This window comes from Hylobates moloch, unplaced genomic scaffold (genome assembly GCF_009828535.3).
Source record: "Hylobates moloch isolate HMO894 unplaced genomic scaffold, HMol_V3 SCAFFOLD_5, whole genome shotgun sequence".
Classification (NCBI taxonomy): domain Eukaryota; kingdom Metazoa; phylum Chordata; class Mammalia; order Primates; family Hylobatidae; genus Hylobates; species Hylobates moloch.
In genome coordinates, this window is record NW_026652280.1 from 58,556,048 (window position 1) to 58,583,519 (window position 27,472).

Below are 27,472 nucleotides of genomic sequence, written 5' to 3' on the forward strand. Positions count from 1 at the left end.
GATCAGCTGTTAAACAACAGCATGAAAAACAGCGGCAGGCTTTCAATCTCAACCCACCATGCTGTGTTTTGACTAAAAGGTAACTGTACACTGTATTTTATTTTATTTTTAGATGAGAAGAAACATTAGAAGCAGTCAAGAGACCAGCAAGTGGGTCCTTCAGGGATGAGGAGGCATTCTGAATAGACTGGGTTGTACTCCTACCTTCTGACTGCAACCCACCCATGGAGTCAAGTGTGGAATTTTCCATTTGTGGTGTCATGTCAGCACTCCAAAAGTTTCAGATTTTGGAGCACTTTGAATTTCAGATTTTCAGATTAGGAATGCTCAACCTGCATTATTATGAATAAAGAGGAACATTACATAATTAAAATGTGTAACTCATTAAAGATGTAATAATCCTAAATGTGTGTGCAACTAAAAATAGGGCTTCAAAATATACGAAACAAAAGCTAAAAGAACTAAAGGAAAAATAAAGAAATCTGCATTTATACATGTAGACATCAACACTTCTTTCTCAGAAATCAATAGAAGAATTTAATTAAAAATTAGTAGGATATAAAAGAACAATACTATCAATTAAGTTGACCATATTAGCTTTTTTAAAACAACATTTTACCCAACATCAACAGACTACACAATCTTTCCAAATGTACATGGGACATTAACCAAAATAGACCATACTCCGGACTATAAAACAAATACTAACAAGTTTAAAGAATTAAAAGCATACACAGAATAGGCAATTTCACAGAGACAGAGAATAGGCTAGCGGTTACACGAGGTTGGGGGAAATGGTATGCTATTGTTTAATGGGTACAGAGCTTCTGTTGATGATGAAAATGTTCTGGAAATAGTGATGATGGTTACACAACATTGTAAATGTGCTTAATGCCACTGAGTTGTGAACTTGAAAATGGCAAATTTTATATCATGGTTATTTAAAAAAAATCCACCAGGGAAAAAAATCCATATACATAATCTATTATCTCACCAGAACAGGATTAAAGAAGAAAACAATAGAATGATATCAGGAAAATCCTCAAATATTTGGAAATTGAACCACATACTTCTAAATAAACCATGTGCCAAAGAGAATTTTCAGGAAATTAGAAAATATTTTGAATTGAATAAAAATAAAAACAAAATAAATAAAAACACATTAAAAAAAATCAAAATTTGTGGACTGTAGCCAATACTTAAAGGAAAACTTACTAAACAGAATGTATATATTAGAAAAGAACAAGTGTGTAAAAGTAATAGCCTAAGCTTTGAGCTTAAGAACCTAGAAAAAGGATGAAATAAATGCAAGCATGTAGAAAAAAATAATAAATATAGCAGTGGAAATCAATAAAATTGATAAGGAAATAATAAAACAATGAAATAAAAAGCTGATTCATTGAAAAGACCAGTAAAACATATAAACCTTTACCCAAACTGACCAAGAAAAAAGAGAGCAAAGGCAAATTACCAATATTAGGAATGAAAGAGAGGCCATCACTAGAGACACTACCAACACTACAAGGACAATAGGGGAATATAATTCAAAAATTTATTCTCAGAAATATAATAACTTAGATGAAAAACACAAATTAACAAAGTTCCCTCAAGAAGAAATGGGTAACCTGAAGAACCTTATATCTACTTTTAAAAATGAATTTATGGTTTAAAAGTTTTAACAAAGTAAATTCTAGATTTCCCCAGTGAGTTATACCAAACATTTAAAGATATTTTAACAATTCTACATAAACATAGAAAATAGTAGAGGACAGGACACTTCCCAGCTCATTGTATGAGTCTAGCACTACTGTGATAGTGAAACAAACCAAAGGAAAGGGAAAAGAAAAAAATAAGAGAGAGAGAGAGGGGAAGACACACACACACACCCCACAGACATGAGAGAGAGAGAGCGAGAGAATATAAACATAGACACCTAAACTCTTCTAAAATGTTGGCAAATTGAATCCAGCAATTTATTAAAATAGTAACACTTAATGACAAGTTATTCAAGAAATAGGATAATGTTGGTTTAATATTTAAAATGTATTTAAAAGTCAATGTAATTTACCCTATCAACAGAATTTAAAAAATCATATGATCATCTCAATACATGAAGAAAAAACATCCATACTTTAATTTCTAAAAAGCCTACCAAACCAAGAAGGGAACTTCTCCATTTTAATAGAGGGCACATGTAGCTAACATAATGGTAAATGACTGAATGGTTTCTCCTAATATCAAAAACAAAGGAAGGATGTCCACTCTCACTGCTTCTATTCAACACTGTACTGGAAAGCAAAGCCAGTGCATTAAGACAAGAAAAAGAAATAAAATGAATAGAAATAAAAAAATAAATAATTTTGTCTCTATTGGCTGACAACATGATCATCTAAATAAAAAACTCCAAGAAATATATAAAACATCTAGTGGAATGAGTAAGTGAATTTAGGAAAATCACAAGATTTTTTTCTTTTTCTTTTTTTTTTGGTTTTATAAACTCCAAAACCCATCACTTGTAAAAATCAAAGGATTTAACGTCAATATACAAACACCAATTGTACCTCTATAAACGAGGAACAACTATTATATATTGAAATTTGAAGAGAATAATATATATAAACAATGTAAAAATATGAAATATTTGTGTATAATCTAACAAAATATGTGCTAGAAATTCCAAATTACTGATGTAAGAAATAAAAGAAGGTAGGCTGAGTGTGGTGGCTCATGCCTGTAATCCCAGCACTTTGGGAGGCTGAGGCAGGTGGATCACCTGAGGTCGGGAGTTCAAGACCAGCCTGACCAACATGGAGAAACCTTGTCTCTACTAAAAATACAAAATTAGACGGGCATGGTGGCGCATGGCTGTAATCTCAGCTACTCAGGAGTCAGAGGCAGGAGAATCGTTTGAACCTGGGAGGTGGAGGTTGCGGTGAGCCAAGCTTGTGCCATTGCACTCCAGCCTGGGCAACGAGAGCGAAACTCCATCTCAAAAACCAACCAACCAACAAACAAACAGAAATAAAAGAAGACTTAAGTAAATGGAAATTATATGGTGTTTATGGATTAGAAGACTCAATATTATTAGGATGTCAGTTCTTCCCAAATTGATTTATAGATTTAATGTAATATCAATCAAAATCCCATTAGGGTATTTTGTAGCAATCAGCAGGTTGATTTTACCATTTACATGGCTGAGTGTGGGGCACACAGTAGTTTCAGCTACTCAGGAGGCTGAGGCAGGAGGATTGCTGAGCACAGGCGTTTGAGGCTGTAGTGCACTGTGATCATGCCTATGAATAGCCACTGAACTTCAGGCTAGGCAACATAGCAAGACTACCATCTCTAAAAATAAATAAAATTTAATTTAAAAATAAAACAAAATAATAAATAGAATGTACATGGATAAGCAAAGGACCTATAATAGCCAAAACAATTTTGGAAAATACAAACAAAGCTGCAGCAGTCACACTTCTTGATTTCAAGGCTTTTATAAATCTAGAGTAATCAAGACAGCGTAGTATTGGTAAAAGACAAACATATAGATCAACTGAATAGAATAGAGAGTCCAGAAATAGACTCACACAAAATTGCTTAATTGATTTTCAATAAAGTTGCCAAAGAAATTAAATGGTGAAAGGACAGTTTTTAGCAACTGGCAATCCAATAATTTGACATCCATACGCAAAAACAAAATGGAATTATATTTCTGTTGTTGATGTCTAACATAATTTTATTATGGTCAGTTAAAATGCTTTGTGTGGTTTCAACTTATGTAAATTTGTTAAGATTTGTTTTTGTCCTTCATGTATTTTAAAACCTTGTTATTAGATGTGTACCCATTTAGGATTATTATATCTTCTCCAAATTCCTTCTGATTATTGTTTGCATGGTATATCTTTTTCTACCTTTTTACTTTTTACCTATCTAAGTCTTTATAATTAAACTGGCTTTCCTGAGGACAGCACATAGATTTTTTAAGCCAATATAATAACTTCTATCTTTTAATTGGTGTGTTTATATCATTTATATTTAATGTAATTATTGGAATGTTTAGATTTAGTTATATCATTTTATTATGTATTTTTTGTTTGTCCTGTCTGCTTTTTTGTTTCCCTATTTTCTCTTTCCCTTTCCACCTTCTTTTGGACTATTTGGATAATTTTAGTATTCTACTCTATTTTATCTATTGCTTTTTGGTTCTCTCTCATTCTCGCTCTTTCTGGTTGTTCTAGAACAGGGTCTCTCACTCTTAACACTATTGATATTTTGAAACAGATAATTCTTTGTTTTGGACCAGATAAATCTTTGTTCTGCATTGTGCAATGTAAAATGTTTAGCAACATTTCTGACCTCTACCCACTAGATGCCAGTCACACGCCTTTCTCCAGTTATGGCAATCAAAAATGTCCTCTCGACCCCAATTAAGAATGACTGCTCTAAGTGGTACAATAGAAATACTTAACACTTCTAAGTCTACTTAGAGTAATGTTTTCCTATTTAAGTAATATGCAGATGCCTTACAACCATAAAGGTCCTTTAACTTCCTTCCTTTATGTTATAGTTGTCATATATATTAAATCTACAGAAGCATTAAAAACCCCATAGGACAATGTTAAATTTTTCTTTCAAAATTTTTTTCTTTCAACAATTATACATATTTTAGGCCGGGCACGGTAGCTCATGTCTGTAATCCCAGCACTTTGGGAGGCTAAGGTGGGTGGAACACGAGGTCAGGAGATTGAGACCATCCTGGCCAACATGGTGAAACCACATCTCTACTAATAATACAAAATTAGCTGGGCATGGTGGCACGTGCCTGTAATCCCAGCTACTTGGGAGGCTGCGGCAGGAGAATTGCTTGAACCAAAGTTGCAGTGAGCCGAGATCGTGCCACTACACTCCAGCCTGGGTGACAAGAGTGAGACTCCGTCTCAAACAACAACAACAACAACAACAAACAAACAACAAAAAACAACAACAAAAATTATACATTTTTTTTTTTTTTTGAGACGGAGTCTCGCTCTGTCGCCCAGGCTGGAGTGCAGTGGCGCAATCTCAGCTCACTGCAAGCTCCGCCTCCCGGGTTCACGCCATTCTCCTGACTCAGCCTCTCCGAGTAGCTGGGACTACAGACGCCCACCACCACACCCGGCTAATTTTTTGTATTTTTTAGTAGAGACGGGGTTTCACCGTGGTCTTGATCTCCTGACCTCGTGATCTGCCCGCCTTGGCCTCCCAAAGTGCTAGGATTACAAGCGTGAGCCACCGCGCCCGGCCAAATTATACATATTTTAAAGAACTAAACAGGAAGAAAAAGGCAAACAATCTTTTAGATTTACTCAGCTATTTACTATTTTTGTTGTTCTTCATTCATTCCTAAATTTCCAGGTTTCATCTAGTATTATTTTGCTTCAGTCTGAAGAACTTCCTTGCACATTTCTTTTAGTTAGCTATGAGTTTTCCTAGTTTTCCTTCATCCGAGAATATCTTTGTTTCTCCTTCATGCCTAAGGATATTTTTGCTGGATGTAGAATGCTGGCTTGACAGTTTTGTCATAATTTTACAGATGTTGTTCCACTGTCTTCTGGCCTCCGTGGTTTCTGATGAGAAGTCCAACATCATTGTTAACATCATTGTTCTCCTTAGCTGCTTTTAAGATTTTTTTCATTACATTTAGTGTTTAGTAGTTTGATTATAATGTGTTTGAGTGTGCTTTTCTCTGAGTTTATTCTATTTTGGGTTCACTGAACTTCTTAAATCTGCAAGGTGATGTCTTTTTCTCCAAATTTGGGAAGTTTTCAGCCATTATCTTCAAATGTTTTTTTCATACCAATATCTTTATAGGACTCCAGTGTTATCAGTGTTAGACTTTTGATATAGTCCCATGAGTCCCTGAAGTTCTATTCAGTTTTTTTCTGATTTTTTTTCTCTTTGTTCTTCAAATTGTGTAACTTCTATTAATCTATCTTTAGGTTCACTTACTCTTTTCTCTGTCATCTTCATTCTGCTATTGAACCCATACAGTAAATTTTATTTTACTTATGTATTTATTTTGAGACAGGGTCTCACTCTGTCACCCAGGCTGGAATGCAGTGGCACAATCTTGGCTTACTGCAACCGCCACCTCCCAGGCTCAAGCGATCTTCCCACTTCAGCCACCTGAGTAGCTGGGACCACTGTTACATGTCACCATGCCCAGCTAATTTTTTGTATTTTTGGTAGAGACCATGTTGCCCAGGCTGGTCTTGAACTCCCAACCTCAAGTGATATGCCTGCCTCAGCCTCCCAAAGAGCTGGGATTACAGGTGTGAGCCACCATACCCAGCCCATCCAGTAAATTTTAAATTTCAGATATTGTACGTTTCAATACTAAATTTTCTATTTTCTTTTTTAATGATCTTACACTTACTTTACTTAACATGTGTTTTCCTTTACCTCATGAAGCTTATAGTATCTATTTTAAAGGCTTTATCTGATAATGTCGCCAGGTGTGTCATCTTGGGGTTGACCTTTGCTAATTGTCTGTTCTCTTAAGAACTGATCATGGCTGGGTGCAGTGGCTCACACCTGTAATCCCAGCACTTTGGGAGGCCGAGGTGGGCGGATCACGAGGTCAGGAGATTGAGACCATCCTGGCTAACACGGTGAAACCCCATCTCTATTAAAAATACAAAAAATTTGCCCGGCATTGAGAGATGACAGCGTGCTGGCAGCCCTCGCTCACTCTTGGCACCTCCTCCGCCTCCGCGTCTGCTCTGGCCACGCTCGGGGAGCCCTTCAGCCCGCCACTGCGCTGTGAGGGCCCCTCTCTGGGCTGGATGAGGCCAGAGCTGGCTCCCTCAGCTTGCCGGGAGGTGTGGAGGGAGAGGTGCGGGCGGGAACCAGGCCTGCGCGCAGCACTTGCGGGCCAGCTAGAGTTCCAGATGGGTGTGGGCTTGCAAGGCCCTGCACTTGGAGGAGCCCCAGGCAGTGGGGCCAGGAGCTGCCGAGGATGCACTGGATCCCCCACAAGTGCCTGCGCTCAATTTCTCAACCGGCCTTAGCTGCCTCCCGGCGGGGCAGGGCTCAGGACCTGGGCTCCTGCGCCACCCGAGCCTCCCTGACGAGCGCCGCTCCCTGCTCCACAGCGCCCGGTCCCATCCACCGCCCAAGGGCTGAGGAGTGCGGGTGCATGGCGCAGGACTGGCAGGCAGCTCCACCTGTGGCCTCAGTGCGGGATCCACTGGGTGAAGCCAGCTGGGCTCTTGAGTCTAGTGGGGACTTGGAGAACCTTTATGTCTAACTAAGAGATTGTAAAAACACCAATCAGCACACTGTGTCTAGCTCGGGGTTTGTGGATGCATCAATCGGCACTCTGTATCTAGCTCAAGGTTTGTAAATGCACCAATCAGCACCCTGTGTCTAGCTCAAGGTTTGTAAATGCACCAATCTGTGCGTGTTCTGTGGCTAGCTGATCTGGTGGGGACTTGGAGAACCTTTATGTCTAGCTAAGGGATTGTAAACGCACCAATCAGCACCTTGTCAAAACGGACCAATCAGCTCTCTGTAAAACAGACCAATCGACTATCTGTAAAATTGACCAATCAGCAGGATGTGGGTGGGGCCAGATAAGAGAATAAAAGCAGGCTGCCCGAGCCAGCAGTGGAAACCTGGTTGGGTGTCCTTTCATGTTGTGGAAGCTTTGTTGTTTTGCTCTTGTTGCTACTGTACACTTTTTGGGTCCTCACTACCTTTATGAGTTGTAACACTCACTGTGAAGGTCTGCAGCTTCACTCCTAAAGTTAGCAAGACCACAAACCCACCAGGATGAATGAACAACTCCAGATGCGGCACCTTAAGAGCTGTAGCACTCACCGCGAAGGTCTGTAGCTTCACTCCTGAGCCAGCGAGACCACGAACCCACCAGAAGGAAGAAACTCCGAATGCGTTGGAACATCAGAAGGAACAAACTGCGGACATGCTGCATTTAAGAACTGTAACACTCACCACAGGGGTCTGCGGCTCCATTCTTGAAGTCAGTGAGACCAAGAACCCACCAATTGCGGATGCAGCATGGTGGCAGGCGCTTGTAGTCCCAGGTACTCCACAGGCTGAGGTAGGAGAATGGCGTGAACCCGGGAGGCGTAGCTTGCAGTGAGCCGAGATTGCTCCACTGCACTCCAGCCTGGGTGGCAGCGCGACAGTCTGTCTCGGAAAATAAAAAACAAAAAAAACTGGTCACATTTTTCTGGTTCTTTGTTGAGTAATTTTGAATTGTATTCTGGACTTTTCGAATATCAAATTGTGTGGATATGAGTCCTATCAAAATCCTATAAGGGATGTTATTAATACTTTATCATTTTAGCGGGCAATCTCTCCAGTTAGCTTCAGACTGCATGTTTTAAAAATCACTTTCTGTGGGCAGTGTTCCAATCTCAGTTCAGTTTTCAAAATGTAGTGAATGCGGCTTTGGGTTTGTTCAACACACATAAGAAGTTAGTCTGAGAATTGGGTGGTGCTTTACATATTCAAATCTCAAAGCTTTGCTATGTTGTCTTAGGTCTAGTCCCATGCATATGCACCTCAAAGGTAAACATGGATTTGTGTAGTTTCTTATGTATTATTAAGACATCGTGTTCTCCAGTACACTTCTCTCCAGGATTCCTTCTACATGCTGTCCCATGGAGGTCCCTTTTTCCAGTTCTTCTGTGCAGAAAGATAAGGTTTCTTTTAACAGTTTTAATTGCCTGGATCACTGCTACTAAGAAGTTCTGCACTTGAGGCCTGCCCTTGGGGCACAGCCACAGGAGAAAAGGGGGAAATATGAGAAGTCATTCTCATATGTGTTGCTTCTTCAAGTTTTGACTCCACATCACTATTTGCCTGTTTTACTTTCAAGAGTCCTCAGATTTTTTTTTTTAAATTTTGTCCAGAGTTTCTAGTTATAATCAGCAGAAGATATAGGTCCTAGTGGATGTGTTCCATTTTGATACGAGTAGGAAGTCACATCCTGATATTTGATGTAAGAAAAAATTTTGGCAGGGCCTGATGGTTCATGCCTGTAATCCCAGCACTTTGGAAGGCTGGGGCACGCAGATTGCCTGAGCTCAGGAGTTCGAGACCAGCCTGGGCAATATGGTGTAAACCCATCTCTACAGAAAAAAAAAAAAAAAAAAAACATTAGCCAGGTATGGTGGTGTGCGCCTATGGTCCCAGTTGCTCGGGAGGCTTAGGCGGGAGGATGGTTTGAGCCCAGGAGGTGGAGGTCACAGTGAGTTGAGATTGCGCCACTGCTCTCCAGCCTGGGTGACAAAGTCAGACCCTGTTTCGAAAAAGAAAAAAAAATTTGGGGGGGATATTTGTAAGGATGTATGAAATTCATATAAAGGAAGGATGAAGTCTTGGAGATCACATAGTCCAGTGGAACTCCCTCAGTAATGGCCTAGGGTGGGAAGGGGCTAAGAGTGCTAAGTATAGACAATATTCATCAAGTGTATTCTTAAAATAACTGACCGAAGTCAGAACTCAAACATTCCAGTTATGTTGAGATCTTGATGTCTTTTCTCATACTCTTCTTTAGTGGGTAGCCTTGCACAAACACCCTCCAATGATATCTAGGATCATCGTTTAGACATTTTGCTACTCAAAGCTCCAGGCATTCCACAGAACAGTTTCAGGGCCAAAAGCAGTGGTATGTGGGTGGACTTGTGTTATTAGTGCCTGCTTCAATTAGAGCAGCCCACTTTGATCTCTTTTTCATATTGGACTGCAAGATGTCATAACACGATTTACAGTGGTAAACAAAACATGACAAATAATAGAAAACCACCAGTTTACAGTAAAAAGCCTGGGATTGGATTGATCAGCAGTCGCAGTATATGATGTTGCTTTCCAGTTCTTCTTCTCTGATGCTTGTAAAACAGCTGACACACTAGATAGGAAGTAGTGACGACTCTTCAGGGATTGCCTGGGACACTAAGGGAGGTTTAGAGCAGACAACATGTTTCTGTTCCCTTGCATTTAAAGCACTTGTCTGTATGCTGGAAAATGCAACATTAGCTGTCGTCGGCTTCTGTGCTTCACTCCCTTACTACCAGAGTAAACCAGTTCTGCTTGATGACCTAAAGCTATCAAACCAAGATGGTACTAATTTTACCTTGTTGGAGAGTATTTGCTTTTTATAAGAAACTCCTGAGAATGGTAAATTCTTTACAGCACAAAGAAATTGAATACTTGCATTTAAGGTATCAGGCTAGTGGAAGAAGAGACTCTTCCTTGATTATCTTATAACACACAGGTTATATAAAGTTAAACAATCCTGGACCCATCTGTTAGGGCTAGGGTGGTGGCTGAGTATTAATTACACCTAATAGTTATCCCAAGCTTCCAATAAATTCTCATAAAGTAGTACCAAAAAATGAAAATGCACGACACACAACAACCTGTGAAACAAAAGATAAAAGTCAAACATAGAGGAGAATCCTAGAAGTATTTCTATTATTAAACTCTTAGTAGAGCCAAATTAAGAAACAGAAGTGCATAGTGATGCACACAGCACCTTTTTTTTTTTCTTTTTTGTTTTGTTTTTGTTTTTTGAGACAGAGTCTTGCTGTGTCACCCAGGCTGCAGTGAAGTGGCACAATCTCAGCTCACTGCAACCTCCGCCTCCTGGGTTCAAGTGATTCTTACGCCTCAGCTTCCCGAGTAGCTGGGACTACAGGTGTGCGCCACCACACCCAGCTAATTTTTTTTTTTTTTTGTATTTTTTAGTAGAGATGGGGTTTTGCCATGTTCCCCAGGCTGGTCTCAAACTCCTGAGCTCAGGCAATCCACCTGCCTCAGCCTCCCAAAGTGCTAGGATTACAGGCATAGGATACCGCACTTGGCCAGTACGTAAGTTAGATGTACTAAATAGCAAAACTCTGTACCTTATCTGTTTCCAAACTCTGGGCCTAGATATTTTCCCTCCAATTTGAAGATGAGAAAATAACGGAAAAATAGTGGAGCCTAAGGAAAAAAGATCTTAGTATAAGCTCTCCTAAGAACTCAGAAAAGTCTTCATCTAATACTGATTTTCTACAGGCAGAGGAAGAAATTTTAGAAAGATTGTTTATTTTAAAACAAAACCTGTATGTTGACTGACAGGTGAATAGGTACACAAAATGTACTATATACACATAATGGAATATTATTCAGCCTTTAAAAAGGAGTGAAATTCTTATATATGCTCCATTGTAGGTGAAACATGAAGCACTATGCTAAGTGAAATAAGCCAGCCACAAAAGGACACATATTGTATGATTGCACTTATATGAGCTGCCTAAAATAGTTAAATTCATAGACAGAAAGTAGAATAGTGGTTGTTAAGGATTGCGGGGAGAGAAGAATCGGGGAGTTGTTGTTTAACGAGAACAGAGCTTCAGTTTGGAAAGACGGAAAAGTTCTGGAGATGAATGGTGATGATGGTTGTACAACAATGTAAATGTACTTAATGCCTCTGAATTGTACACTGAAAAATAGTTAAAATGGCATATTTTATGTTAAGTACATTTTACCACAATAAAAAATGCAAAAAAAAATTATGAAAAACTTTGAAGTCACAAAAAAGTACATACTGTATTATTTCATTTCCATGAAGTTCAAAACCAGGTAGAACGAATCTATGGTGACAGAAATCAGAATATTGATTACTTTTGGTGGGTAAGGTTTGTGGGAAGGGAAAGTGAGGAAATATTTGGGAGTATTGAAAGTCTCCCGGCCGGGCGAGGTGGTTCACACCTGTAATCCCAGCTCTTTGGGAGGCCGAGGCGGGTGGATCACGAGGTCAGGAGATCAAGACCATCCTGGCTGACACAGTGAAACCCCGTCTCTACTAAAAATACAAAAAAAATTAGCTGGGCGTGGTGGCAGGTGCCTGTAGTCCCAGCTACTCAGGAGGCTGAGGTAGGAGAATGGTGTGAACCTGGGAGGCAGAGGTTGCAGTGAGCCGAGATTGCACCACTGCACTCCAGCCTGGGCGACAGAGTGAGACTCCGTCTCAAAAAAAAAATAAAAAAAAGAAAGTGTTCTATATCCTGACTTGGGTAGTGTTCACCCAGGTGTATACATATGTAAAAGTCCATTGAGTTGTACACTCAATTTGTATGTTTTACTAAATATACATTTATATATATAATGTATTATATATAGTACATCAGATATATCTATATATATTATATCTGCACCTATGAAATACAAACAGGCTATTAAAAAAAGAAAGAAGTCTAGGCCAGGTGCAGGGCTCATGCCTGTAATCCCAGCACTTTGCGAGGCCAAGGCGGGTGGATCACGAGGTCAGCAGATCAAGACCATCCTGGCCAACATGGTGAAACCCTGTCTCTCCTAAAAATACAAAAATTAGCCGGGCATGGTGGCGTTTGCCTGTAGTCCCAGCTACTCAGGAGGATGAGGCAGGATAATTGCTTGAATCCAGGAGGCGGAGGTTGCGGTGAGCCCAGATTGCACCACTGCACTCCAATCTGGGTGACAGAGCGATACTCCGTCTCCAAAAAAAAAAAAAAAAAAAAAAAAACAGTCTAAAATGAGATGAAAACAGATTCAGATTAAAAACAAACAAACCAAAACAAACAAAAAAACAGGCTATAAAAGCCTTCAAGGAAATCAAAATTTTAAAAGGCAGTAATTCTTTGAGAGACTGCAGCAGGAGGATCACTTGAGGTCAGGAATTTGAGACCAGCCTGGGCAACATAGCAAGATCTTGTCTCTACAAAAAATTTAAAAAAAAAAAAAAATTAGCCAGGTATGGTGGTGTGTGCCTGTAATCCCTGCTGCTCCAGAGGCTGAGGTGAGAAGATTGTTAGAGGAATTCAAGGCTGCAATGAGCTATCATCACACCACTACACTCCAACTTGGATGATAACAGGAGACTCTATCTGTAAAAAAATTTTTTTAAATAAAAATTAAAATGCAGTGACTCAATAACATCCATCCTGGGAAAAGTTTATAGCAGACTTGCAGATCAAATCATGAAGTACTAGAGATTTACTAATAGGTAAAAATAATTTCTCAGTGCAGAAAATTAAATTCATGTTTCAGAAGACAAACTTGGAAGTCTTCCCAGAATGCAGAAGAAAAGAAAGAAAGAAAAATAAAAACATATGAGGACAGAGATAAGACCCTAAGTATTGATAACTGATGTTCCAAAAGAAGAAAATGAAATAAATGGGGCATAATCAATAAACTAATATATGAGAAAAAAAATTTACTGAGAAAAAACCCAGTCAAAGAGTTCTCTCTTTTAGAAAAACATTATAAGAGATCCACCTCTGGGATTATACCAGTCAAGTTTTTGAATTTCAGAAATACACAAAGAATCTTACGAGAGCTAAGCTGGAAAATGTTGCCTATAAAGTAGCAAAGTGCAGATTGTTTTTTAACTTTTTCTCAGTGGCACTGAGTCTAAAAAAGAAAATGGAGCAAATGTAATGAATTTTGAGAAAACTCTATCTACCCATGTTGTCACTGATGTGAAGACAATAGGCATTCTTACCCATGCAAGATTTCACCTAAGTATTCTTCATTTTAAAATTATTTAAAGTTTTACTTTAGGTTGCCGAAAATGAGTCACAATTAAAACTCAAGAAAACAGATTCTCTAGGACTAGAAATAAACATGGGAATTAAACATACAGAAATAAATCTAAACATTAATCATAGTTGAGCTACAAATCTGAATTAGTATTGTGAAACTTGGAAAAAAGGTTATAGTGTTTTTAAAAAAGAAGAGAGAAAGATAAAGTTTGAGGCAGCAATGTGCCAAGTTTCTCATCCAAATAGAAAGTTAGAAAGTTACAGTTTTATTTTTAAATTTATGATCAGAGAAATGTGGGGTCAACATTGCTTATGTTTCAAGGTAATTATTAGTAAACTAACAAGAATTTTTTAATCCAAAATCCAAATCATTGCAGAAGCAAGAGGAAAATAAGGTCAAGGTTATAGAGCAAATTATAGAAAGCAAAAACAACAACTAAGAAGAAATTTTTTAAAAAAGAAAGAATGAGGGTAGGTATAGTGACTCATGCCTGTAATCCCAGCACTTTGGGAGGCCAAGGTGGGAGGATTGCTTGAGCCCAGGAGTTCAAGATCAGCTTGGGCAACAAAGTGAGACTCCCTTGACCCCACCTTACCCTCTCTACAAAAAATGGAAACAAATTAGCCCATCGCGGTGGCAAGTGCCTGTAATCCCAGCTACTCTTGAGGCTGAGGCAGGAGGATTGCTTGAGTGCACAAGTTCCAGACTAGCCTGGGCAACAAGTGAGAATCCATCTCTACAAAAAATAGAAAAAATTAGCTCAGTGGGATGGCTGGACCCCTGTAGTGCCAGCTATTCTTTGGAAGGATCACTTGAGCCCAGGAGTTTGAAGTTGCAGTGAGCTATGATCACCCCACTGCATTCCAGCCTAGGCAACACAGTGAGACCCTGTCTAAAAATATATATGTATATATGGATATGATTGTGTACCTATGGGAAAAATAAAAGAAACTGAACAGCCATTTTCTTTTGTGAAATGAACTAAGTGGCTTATGGAGGCTTTATTTATTCTTATGGTTGCCTTCCATTTATGAAAAATGTTTTTTCATCTTCCATAATGGTATAACGTTTTTAAGTCTAAAAAATTATACAATTAGGCCGGGCGCGGTGGCTCACGCTTGTAATCCCAGCACTTTGGGAGGCCGAGGCGGGCGGATCACGAGGTCAGGAGATCGAGACCACGGTGAAACCCTGTCTCTACTAAAAATACAAAAAATTAGCCGGGCGTGGTGGCGGGAGCCTGTAGTCTCAGCTACTCGGAGAGGCTGAGGCAGGAGAATGGCATGAACCCGGGAGGCGGAGCTTGCAGTGAGCCGAGATCGCGCCACTGCACCCCAGCCTGGGCGACAGAGCGAGACTCCGTCTCAAAAAAAAAAAAAAAAAATTATACAATTAGTGGAGGAAGAATTATAATAATACTTTTCATTGTATACCCCATTGTATCTTTTAAATTTGTGTGATCATATACGTACACTAATTGTTTGAATAAGGATAGTATAAAATTTTCAGAATATGGATTGGAACAAGAGATACTTCTCAATCTCTGTTAAACTCACTGTATGTGTATGATGCTGAAGTTGTATTTGGCTTATATGTAGAGAAAATTAGAAAAAGTTAGTTTTAAGGACATGGGGAAAAGAATAAAGTAGACGTATTTGAAAAGATGAAAACCATTTAGGCCTGAAGATTCGAAGAACATGCTTGTTCATCGGAGCTTCTCATCTCCTGGTTTTAGTCCCTCGTGGCGCCCAGCTATACTTTCTGCTGTTGCTTAAATTGGCTTAAGTTGGTTTCTGTTTCCTGCAATAACCACATCAAAATACCTAAAACCTTGGTGATACAGTTATAAATAGGAAAATCCTAAAGAAACCATTCAAAAGTAGCAGTACATTGGGATGAATGTGTGTGTATTTACCTCTAGAACTATGAAGGTAACATAATACTACCCTTGTAACATATTAGAAATTTTCTTTCTTTTTTTCTTTTTAAGATGGAGTCTCACTCTGTTGCCTAGGCTGGAGTACAGTGGCGCAATCTTGGCTCACTGCAACCTCTGCCTCCCAGGTTCAAACAATTCTCCTACCTCAGCCTCTCAAGTAGCTGGGATTCAGGCACATACCACCACACTTGGCTAATTTTTTTGTATTTTTGGTAGAGACAGGGTTTCACCATGTCGGCCAGGCTGGTGTCAAACTCCTGGCCTCAGGTGATCAGCCGGCCTCAGCCCCCCAAAATGCTGGAATTACAAGTGTGAGCCACGGTGCCTGGCCTGTAACTTTCTTTGTATGATACATATGTCAATCATTAGCTATATAATAACTTCAACATATACCAAAAAAGCAATTGATAAAATATTAAACAAATTCCTAACGAAGCTTCAAAAGCAGATAGGATAGATAATTTTAGATGGGATTCAGCATAGTTTTAACTGTAGTGATAACATTATTCTATGTCAATTATCTTTGTAGTCTAATTACTTCCAGAAGAAAGTTTGAGTTTGGTGCACTAGTATACAGTCTTAACACTTTCCTAACGCTTCCTAATGTCCTTTTTTTTTTTTTTCCACTGAGCAGTTGGCATTAGGCGCAGTGCCTTTTTTTTTTTTTTTTTTTGAGACAGGGTCTCTGTTGCTCAGGCTTGAGTGCAGTGGTGCAATCACAGCTCACTGCAGTCTTGACTTCCCAGGCTTAGGTGATCCTCCCACCTCAGCCTCCCAAGTAGTAGGGGCTACAGGTGCTCACCACCATGTCTGGCTAATTTTTTATATTTTTTGTAGAGATGGAGTTTTGCCATGTTGCCCAGGCTGGTCTCAAACTCCTGGCCTCAAGTGATCTGCCCGCTGGGGTCTCCCAAAGTGCTGTGATTACAGGCATGAGTCATGGCGCTCAACCAATCTCAGAGCCTTAAGCAAGGAACAGTAATAGAATGTTACAACATTGTTTTTGTGTTATTTTATTTATTTTTATGGTTGCCTTCCATTTATAGAAAATGATTTTGTTTTTCCATCTTCTTTTTTTTTTTTTTTTTTTTTTTTTTTGAGACGGAGTCTCGCTCTGTCACCCAGGCTGGAGTGCAGTGGCGTGATCTCGGCTCACTGCAAGCTCCACCTCCCGGGTTCACGCCATTCTCCTGCCTCAGCCTCTCCGAGTAGCTAGGACTACAGGCGCCCGCCACCATGCCCGGCTAATTTTTTTGTATTTTTAGTAGAGACAGGGTTTCACCGTGGTCTCGATCTCCTGACCTCGTGATCCGCCCGCCTCGGCCTCCCAAAGTGCTGGGATTACAAGCGTGAGCCACCGCGCCCGGCTGTTTTTCCATCTTCTATAATGGTATAAAGCTTCCTTTTCAGTGGAATTTAAATCTAAAAAAATTACACAGTTGAAGAAAAACATTAGGTAAATAAAATCATATGTTGTAGTAGATAAATGATGTTAGTATTTAACTGATGTCCATACATCAGTGAATAGAAAGACACTGTCTTAACATGAGAGCGAGTATTTATTTTAAATCAAAACTTAACACATGCTTAAATATGAGTTGTTTCTGAGGAAAACTGACAAAAGACAAGGATATCTGTTGTCTAGCTCTACTGCTGTAGTTAAAGCACTGAGACCTGAAATAGATGTGAGGTATGATTACTGGTAAGAAAGAAACCAAACCAAATGTCTATACATTATTTAGACACACATGATATTTTGTCAAATTCAAGATTTTCTTTTTCACATTTTAGACTCCCTGAAATTGAGACACATCTCAAAAATGATAGCTTGTTAGTGTCCTTTCCTTTGGTGGTATGTAAAATAATTATATATCTTATAATTGATATTGTTTTACATTAAAATATGGTAGTTATCAATAAATCCTTAAAAATTTCAAAATGAGAAAATTTTATAGACACAATAAGTTCAATAAAATGGCTGGGTAAGAGATGCTAAATATGTCGTAATCAAAATTGTAAAATAATCCAAATAAAAGTCCTTTTCAGAATGACAACAAAATTTTTAGAATATCCAGAAATAATCTCAGTGAAAAATCCGTGTGGCCCAGGTGATATCATCTATAACATTTTGTTAAAAAATATTTTTAAACATTTTTGGGCTGGGTGTGGTGGCTCATGCCTGTAATCCTAGCACTTTGGGAAACTGAGGCAGGCAGATCGCTTGAGCCCAGGAGTTTGAGACCAACCTGAGTAACATAGCAAAATTCTGTCTCTACAAAAGAATACAAAAATTAGCTGGGGGTGGTAGCAGGCACCTGTGGTCCTAGCTACTCAGGAGGCTGAAGTGGGAGGATCACCTGAGCCTGGGAGGTCGAGGCTGTGGTGAACAGTGATTGTGCCACTGCACTACAGCCTGGGTGACAGAGTGAGACCCTGTCTGAAATAAAAATAATTTTTTGAATAAAAATTACCAATTATTGATTGGGAAGATGGAATAGCATAAATATTTCTTTTCAAATTAAATTATAATTTAAAATATTTTCAGTTAAAATGGCAGTGGAATGGGGGTACAGTGAGGAAGAACTTGAAAAATTATTCTAAAATTCGTATGTAAGAATAACAAGTTAAGATAACTTTTTAAAGAAGAAAAGTAACAAAAGAAGACTAGATTTTCTGGGCTATCAAAACACACCACATGACTATAGTTATATTACTATACTAGTAGAATAAATATATTTACAATGAAATAGAAGAGAGCAGGAATATAGTTACACATAATTCATCCTTGTTAATGAAAGTATCATAATGAATCATTAAGACAAGCTTATTTAATAGATGGTATTAATAGAATTGTTTAGCAATTTGAAAAAGTACAAGATTCTCACCTTATTCAATACATCAAAATATATTCACTTATAATTAAAAATAAAATATGGAAAACCAAGCCATGGTGGGAGAGTGGGGGGACAAAAGTAAATAGAAATAAAAAATATTAAGCCTTTGGAAAGTGGAAGGACTTTTTTTTTTTTTTTGAGACGGAGTCTTGCTCTGTCACCAGTCTGGAGGGCAGTGGTGGCAATATCGGCTCACTGCAAGCTCCGCCTCCCGGGTTCAAGCGATTCTCCTGCCTCAGCCTCCTGAGTCGCTGGGACTACAGGCATGCGCCACCGCACCTGCCTAATTTTTTGTATTTTTAGTAGAGACGGGGTTCACCATGTTGGTCAGGCTGGTCTCGATACTCCTGACCTCAGGTGATCCGCCCGCCTCGGCCTCCCAAAGTGCTGGGATTACAGGCGTGAGCCTCTGCGCCCGGCCAGAAAGTGGAAGGACTTTCTAAACATAAAAACAGCAAAAGAAATGCTCACTTGGGCAGCACATATACTATAATTGAACGATACAGAGATTAGCATGGCTCCTGTGCAAGAATGACACACAAATTAAATTGTTTAAAAAAGTAAACATTTTGGTTGTCAAAAATATACTCAGAATTTAAAAATAAATAAAAAGATTGGTAAGAATGTGCAATTAATAAGATAAAGGTTAGTATTGTATTTATATTCATACAAATCAATAAGAAAAATTCTGAGTCAATTGATGAATAGGCACAGAATGTAAATTAATGCAAAAAAAACAACTAATTGACAAACATATGGAACACATATCCAACCTCATAATAATCAATGATATGCAAATCAATAGAACAATGAGCTCAGATGTAAATAGTAACACACCCAGTGCTGAGGAAAAAATAATAAAAAGGCGCACAGGCTAGGCGTGGTGGCTCACACCTGTAATCCCAGCACTTTGGGATGCTCAGGCAGGCAGATCACCTGAGCTCAGGAGTTCGAGACTAGCCTGGCCAACGTGGTGAAACCCCATCTCTACTAAAAATACAAAAACTTAGCCGGGTTTGGTGGTGCACCCTGTAGTCCCAGCGGCTCGGGAGGCTGAGGCAGGAGAATTGCTTGAATCTGGGAGGTGGAGGTTGCAGTGAGCAGAGATCGGCCACTGCACTCCAGCCTGGGCAACAGAGTGAGACTCCATTTCAAAAAAATAAAAAATAAAAAATAAATAAAAATAAACAAATAAGAAGGCACACGACTATTAATAGTGGGAGCATAAACTTGTATTACCAAATTAAAACAAACAAACGAACAAAAAAAAACTCCCTTCCTTTTGGCCGGAACCGCCATCTTCCAGTAATTAGCCAAAATGACGAACACAAAGGGAAAGAGGAGAGGCACCCAATATATGTTCTCTAGGCCTTTTAGAAAACATGAAGTTGTTCCTTTGGCCACGTATATGCAAATCTATAAGAAAGGTGATATTGTAGACATCAAGGGAATGGGTACTGTCCAAAAATGAATGCCCCACAAGTGTTACCTTGACAAAACTGGAAGAGTCTACAATGTTCCCCAGCATGCTGTTGGCATTGCATAAACAAACAAGTTAAGGGCAAGATTCTTGCCAAAAGAATTAATGTGCGTATTGAGCACATTAAGCACTCTAAGAGCCGAGATAGCTTCCTGAAACGCTTGAAGGAAAATGGTCAGAAAAAGAAAGAAGCCAAAGAGAACGGTACCTGGGTTCAACTGAAGCGCCAGCCTGCTCCACCCAGAGGAGCACACTGTGTGAGAACCAATGGGAAGCAGCCTGAGCTGCTGGGACCTATTCCCTATGAATTCATGGCATCATAGGTGTTAAAAAAATAAAAGACCTCTGGAGTGTAAAAATGTTTCTCTTCATTGAGTAGAAGTGTGGTGTCCTCTCCCCGAAAGAAATATTTAAAGCAAATTTTAATTTTGTCCTAATTCATTATGTAATGTCTTCACTATGCAAATTTAATGTATTTCTTGTTGAAATATGTGAGGTAGCTTATTGTGCAAAAAATTACTGAATTGCTTAGAAAAAGGCCAGGTATTATGTATGAAATATTTGTACTAGTTTGAAGATAGTCCCTCTAAATCATCAATGAAGAAATACAATTATTTACAAAAAAAAAACAACTTTATGTACAAAGATGTTTACAGTAGCATTATTTATAGATGAACAGAGTAATGGTTAAGCAAACTATGGTAAATTTCTAGAATGGAATATTATGCAGGTTTCAAAAGTTACACTTAGAGTAAATATAAGACTGTACGCTGTAAAAATGTATACAATAATTATACATATAGCATATAAAACGAACAAACAATTACAGATGGAGAAAAAAGATGAAAGGGAAACTCCAAAAACATCAACAGTGATGGTAATTGGGTGGTGGGAATATGGGTGATTTTTGTTCTCTGCTTACTTTTCCATATTTTCCAAAATTTTAAAAATAAGCATGAACTATTTTTACAATGAAAAGAAAAACATGATTATTGCTTTTAAAGTCCTAGCCTATGCCCTAGGGAATGTATGAAGCAGCAATGACAAGAACACATAAACAAAAACAAATGTATAAATTAAACTAGCAGAGTATTTACACTGCAAATTAAAAGGGGTAAAGTGTATGGGTTATCATGGCTATTAAGAAAGAACATAGAGAGTGTAAGGGTAACATTTATATAAATATGGGTGGGCATAAGGAATCAGTGTCTCTCTTCCAGTTAGAGAGATTTTTAGGGAGGAGGTTACATTTCAGGAGGTATTTGAATGATAGAAGGGAGGGGAAAACAGTGAAATGTCAGAAACATTTTTCTGTTTCCAAGTGTTTGGTATGGAAGTCTGAAAGTTGGGACTGAGATGAGTGATAAAAGTTATGACAAATAAAAAAGAGAAGTAGATATTGAGTGACGAGCCCGTCACTGCCAAAAAAAGGCAAGTCACCAGTTTAGGAACATTAAAGAGGAAGATTCAGAACCTAAAAAGCAATAGGACAGAAAGTACACTTGGTCTTGGAACTCAGTGGAGTGGTGCTGGGTGGGAGGGGGAAATCTGGATAGGAAGCTGTTACAAAAAAATGAGAAAGAGTATGTAACCAGCTATGTGTATCTCCTTGATCTGGGCTTCCTTCTCTTATTATGGCCACATACCAACTATCTCAGAAATTCCACAAACATAACAGCCCCACCCTTAGAATAAATTGTAATATCAACTATTTGCGTGCTCGGGGTTGTGAGTATCTAACAGTAGGGTTCCCAAAATGGCAATGGCATAAAGCAGGGAAGTAATTGTTTTACAAAAATCCATTTTCCTCTATTTCTTCATTCTGTTTCTAGGGTCAGTGCAAGTATTTTTGCAGTTGAATGGAATAGCAGCTTCTAAGAAATAAAAAACAGATGTTAGAGGAAGGCATTCCAGGGTGAGTCAGGAGAAGCCTTAAGGGTACTCTGTGCTCACAGCTTGCCCTACACTTTTCCTTGCTGTAATCTTGATAGATGCCTACATCCCCAACTCTGCGTAGGCAGCATCAAGGCTATAGTAGATCTAAAAATGTCAAAATACATTTACTCCCACACCTGAATGTCCTGTGGAAAGAAAAGCTTGACTGATCTCAGAAGGAGTACTCTTAGGTAAAGGAACATACTCTCTTGATTCGCTTTTCAGATCTAGTAAAATATACACAGATAAACTACTTATGGGTAAATATTAATCATATAAAACCAACCTGTTAAAACAGAACTGAACTTAATTTTTTACAACTTTCTGTTTACTAAAGTTGTTCAGTATCAAGTGAAGTTATTCTATGTGAATAACTTTGGAAAGTTATATTAAACATAATAAGTATCATACTTTCTTGGAAATGTTAGCTAAAGTTTCTATAGGAACTTAGCCACATCACATTGTTAACACGTTTGTGGTATGCATTTTTGAAATAACATGCAATTTATAGCACTGAATTAAAATTGATGTGTGATCGTACCTGGATTTTTGGTATGTTTTTGAAATAGAATAAACATGATTATCTTCTAAATTGAGGAAATAGAAAAACATAGGTAGAATGCGTTTATATGAGAATATGGTAATTTTGTAATAACTTAAAACACCTGAAATCATTCTTTAATTTGTTTAAAAAGCTTTTACATTTCTTTTGGACAGAGTTTCCACTGAAGTGAAGATTAACATGAGTTAGTCTGTCATTCCTTCACCAAGGGTCTATTGTGGGCACCTTCCTTTCATAGTGGGTAATATAAAGAAGTATAAAAGGCATTCCCAACATATATCTCTCTATATATTTACTTATGATTAATTCTTTTCTGAAATTCAACTGTTTTGTCTTGTATTGCTGTAAAACTACGCCAAAACCTAGTGGCTCTAAGTATCAACCATTTTATTATTTGCCCATGATTCTGCAGTATGGGCAGAGAGCTTGGAGGGATCAGCTTGTTTCTTATTCTACGTGCCATCAAAGCTGGGGGCTGCTGGAATGGGCCAGTCTGGGGTCTCTGTTCTCAAGGTCTGTAGGATTCCTTGGTTGTCTTCCATGTGATCTGTTCATGTGGTTACTTAGCTTGGGTTTCCTCACATCATGGTGATCTCAGTTTAGTCTGACTTCCCAGAGCATAAAACTGTTAGCTGCCAGGCACCCTCAGAGCTTAGGCCTCCTGCTGGCACAGTGCTACTTTTGCTGCATTGTACTGGTTAAAGCAGGTCACAAGACCCCAGCCTGGCTTCAGTGTGGGAGGGAATGCCACAAGGGTGTGAATATTGGAGACATAGTTCACTGGGGGCAATCTTTGGAGGCTAGCTAACACATCAATATTTATTAGAGAAATTCACGAACACGATACCAAGCCTATTTCCTACCAAACGACCAAAAGCAAAGGAATGCTCAGCTTAATTGTCTTTTACTATACAGAAGTCTACACCCTAATCTTTCTGATGTTTCCATGATCTCTCCCAAATATGCCTCATTCAAATTCTTTCAGCACTGCAGTCTCTTCATTAGGTTCTAGCATGACTCTCATCTACACTAAATGTTTCCAGATGCCTGAATTCCAAAATTCAGAAAAATTAAGATACAACTAGTTTAATCTATATATTTACAGAGTTGTCAACTTTGTAAATTTTTTTAATAATTATTTTTTTCTTTTTCAGAGACAGGGTCTTGCTATGTCACCCAGGCTGGAGTGTAGTGGCTTGGTCCTAGTTCACTGCAGCCATGAACTTCTGTGCTGAAACGATCCTCCTGCCTCAGCCTCCCAAGTAGCTGGGACTATAGACACATACCACCATGCCTGGTTAATTTTTTAATTTTTTTTGTAGACACGGGGATTTCGCCATGCTGCCCAGGCTGGTCTGAAACTCCTGAGCTCAAGCGATCCTCCTGCCTTGGCTTCCCAAAGAGCTAGGGTTACAGGCATGAGCCACCGTGCTTGGCCCACTTCGTAATTTTTTAATTGCCAATTAAGAACATTAAAAAAATGTACCATCTACTATTACTCTTGCTTCTTAAAGGAAAGTATGTTTAATTTTTAAAAAAGTAACAGAATTTCATACTGAAGGATGGCCTTAGATCTGGTTACTTTATGAAAACTTACTGTATATCTTTATTGTTCTCATTTTGCTGCAAGTCATGAAAATCCCACCAAGGACTGCCACTGGTTCCTGGACCCAGTGTTTGGGAATCCCTAGTCAGTTCAGTGTTACCGAACATTTTCAAGGCCTTTTTAAAATTTTTTTTTTTTTTTGAGACAGGGTCTGTCTCCCTTGCCCAGGCTGGAGTGCAGTGTGACATGATCTCAGCTCACTACAACCTCTGCCTTCCAGGCTCAAGCAATTCTCCCACCTCAGCCCCCTGGGTAGCTGGGACTACAGGTGCCACCATGCCTGGTTAATTTTTGTATTCTTTTGTAGAGATAGGATTTCACTATGTTGCCCAGGCTGGTCTCCAACTCTTGAGCTCAAGTAATCTGCCTGCCTCGGCCTCCCAAAATGCTGGGTATTACAGGTGTGAGCCACTACACCCACCCTTCAAGACCCTTTTCATTCAACCTGCTAAAATCATTTCACATCTTTACCTAAGGACTGTAATCAGACTGATGATATTACAAATTCTATAACTTCCTCATTTACATGGAATCATTTAAATCTGTGCTAATGTAAATAATCCCATTGTTAAATACTTGTCACTGTATTAGGACTGGATAGTGTTAACACAGTCATAGTTATGAATAGGGGGGTTCTGTAGTTAGATTGTCTCTGTTCCAATCAGGGTCTGAGCAAATATTAACAACATATCTCTCTGCACTTCAGTTTCCCCATCTGTGGCATAGTTTTAAAGAGATTATGTATAAAGTGTATGGAGTAGTACCTAGCACGTGGTGAGCACTCAGTATGTTTGTTATATTATTATTATATACATGGCATCAGTATTTTGCACTTGCATGTAGGATTTTAACATACTTTACATTTTAAGGGTGATCTCAAATATCCACAATACTTTGGAAGAGATTAGTCACAATTAGACGATAGAATTTTAAGGTTGGAAGGGAACTTTATTTTATTTTTATTTATTTATTTTTTTGAGACAGAGTCTCACTCTGTCACCCAGGCTGGAGTGCAGTGGCGCCATCTCGGCTCACTGCAACCTCCGCCTCCTGGGTTCAAGCAATTCTCCTGCCTCAGCCTACAGAGTAGCTGGGATTACAGGTGCCTGCCACCATGCCCAGCTAATGGAAGGGAATTTTTAATATCATATGATTCCACCCTATTAAAGGTGAGGACCTCTTTATTAAAAAAAGTTGGCCTGGCACGGTGGCTCACACCTGTAGTCCCAGCACTTTGGGAGGCTGAAGAGGGCGGATCACAAGGTCAGGAGTTCGAGACCAGCCTGGCCAACATGGTGAAACCCCGTCTCTACTAAAAATACAAAAATAGGCCAGGGCCGGTGGCTCACTCCTGTAATCCCAACATTTCCGGAGGCCGAGGCAGGCAGATCACCTGAGGTCGGGAGTTCAAGACCAGCCTGACCAACATGGAGAAACCCCATCTCGACTAAAAATACAAAATTAGCCGGGCATGGTGGTGCATAGCTGGGTAATCCCAGCTATTTGGGAGGCAGGAGAATCACTTGAACCCAGAAGGTGGAGGTTGCGGTGAGCCGAGATTGAGACATTGCACACCAGCCTGAGCAACAAGAGTGAAACTCCATCTCAAAACAAAACAAACAAAACACCAAAAATTAGCTGGGCGTGGTGGTGCGCACCTGTAATCCCAGCTACTCCGGAGGCTGAGGCAGGAGAATCGCTTGAACCCGGGAGGCAGATGTTGCAGTGAGCCGAGATCGCGCCACTGCACTCCAGCCTGGGCAACAAGAGCGAAACTCTGCCTCGGAGAAAAAAAAAAGTTAATTCAGAGTCCATCTATCTTATGGCAGAAGATAACTAGTGATGTGTTACAATAATCAGAAGAGCCTTGTAGCTAAGTAAGCTATATATGGACCCCACATATATTTCTAGTAGATATTTCTAGAAATATATGGACCCCACATATATTTCTAGTAGTTCTGCCAGGTTGGTTATCACTTCCACTCAGTGTCACTCATGTATTGTCTTAACTACTTGTATTTTTTCATATGTGTCTAAATGGAAAGCAACATAATGTTCACCATTCTCTGAGAAACAACAAAATTCTTAATACCTAAAAATGGTAATAATAATAATAATAATAAAAAGACAAGCAGGGTTTAGGAAATTTATTTTAGGGCAACTGCCTGATTTATTTTAAGCCCTATGCTTAAAAATAAGTCTAATTCACATGACTTAAAATGCTGGAGCCAAGAAAAGTCACTGCAAAGGCATTTAATGAAATACCTGGTTTGTCTAGTTGTCTTTGTTACGATTTTTGTATAAACCAAGAACGTCCTATCTTGATATATATAGTGGATTTTATATCTAAATATTTCTTGTATTTAATAAATTGAAAATATAAATAGACATTTTTTCAAACAATATAAGATTTTCCTAACCTCTGACTCACATCATAAGGCTGGTGGACTGTTCAGATGCTGTACGATGCTTTTTACTCCGATGCTTTTTGGTTCATCTGTAGCATTTTCCATCATGGGGTAAAAGATCCACATTTTCTATTTCTAGTGATCCTTAATTTGGCTTCTGAGCAAAAATAAAGTTTGATTAGAAATAAATTAAGGTAGATTTCCTGCTGAAACCAGTGAAGAACATAATTTTATCAGCGGGGGTGAGTGACAAGTCTTTCACCTTTCCTCACACCACAGTCAACGAAGCAATGGAACTAGGAGAAATGCCCATTATTCTCATGTCCTAAATTAGTTCTGATAAAAATCACAATTAAGTTTCACTGAATGTTTTGACATTGAAATGGCAGCATTACACGTCCAGGAGAGAACTACAGTAGGGGTGTTAATGAAGTAAGAGAACTAATACGAACGACTTAAAAATACCGATTTTTTTCTACGAGATTATTTTCCTTTAAAAAAATTAAATTGAGCTTGACTTCTATTGACTGTATCTTCCGGAGTCAGTATTTTATGGCTCCCCTGACACACGCCTGGCGTGGGAGGGCTGAGCGCTGCAGCGCTTCGGAACTTTCCCAGTGAATCGTAAATGGGTTCAACGGCAGGGCTCGCGGAGGGCTGTCCATGGAGTACCACCGAAAACCAAACGTCACTGGTGCTCAATGCTGGTACCTGCTGACGAAAAGGCTTCTTGCCTAAAAAAGAACCTATTGCCCCACCCTAACAGCAACAAGGAGAACAGGCACTCTCTCCTCGTCAGGAGTCTCTGGACTGGCTGCAACCCAGAGGAAACAGAGCTGGGGCATCTGACGGGACAGCGATCAGAAGCAGCCAGAGCTCCACCGCCGTCCGGACCTCCAAGGCCGCTCCAGAGACCTGCATGGCTCCTCAGAGCCGCAAGGCGAGGACCTTGCCGGCCGCTGCTTACCCCCAGTCGACTCCTCCCAGCGGTCCGCCTTCTCCGCCTGCCTCCCCGCAAGGCCCCGCCCACCTCACCGCCCCGCCCCGCCCTGCGGAGGCGACAGCGTGCGCGCGCG

General features: G+C 39.3%; 1 long non-coding RNA gene and 1 other non-coding gene across 2 annotated transcripts; one reads left to right on the forward strand and one right to left on the reverse strand.

The window, feature by feature from the left end:
- Positions 1–176: 176 nt before the first annotated feature.
- On the reverse strand, positions 177–27,377 carry LOC131383601 (uncharacterized). The gene is made up of 3 exons (XR_009213749.1): positions 26,420–27,377; positions 7,990–8,187; positions 177–332 (listed from the first exon to the last, which is right to left on the reverse strand). It is a non-coding gene; the product is annotated as an uncharacterized LOC131383601 (long non-coding RNA).
- LOC116470013 (U6 spliceosomal RNA) lies at positions 18,869–18,971 on the forward strand. Its single transcript, XR_004248453.1, has one exon. It is a non-coding gene; the product is annotated as a U6 spliceosomal RNA (small nuclear RNA).
- Positions 27,378–27,472: the final 95 nt, after the last annotated feature.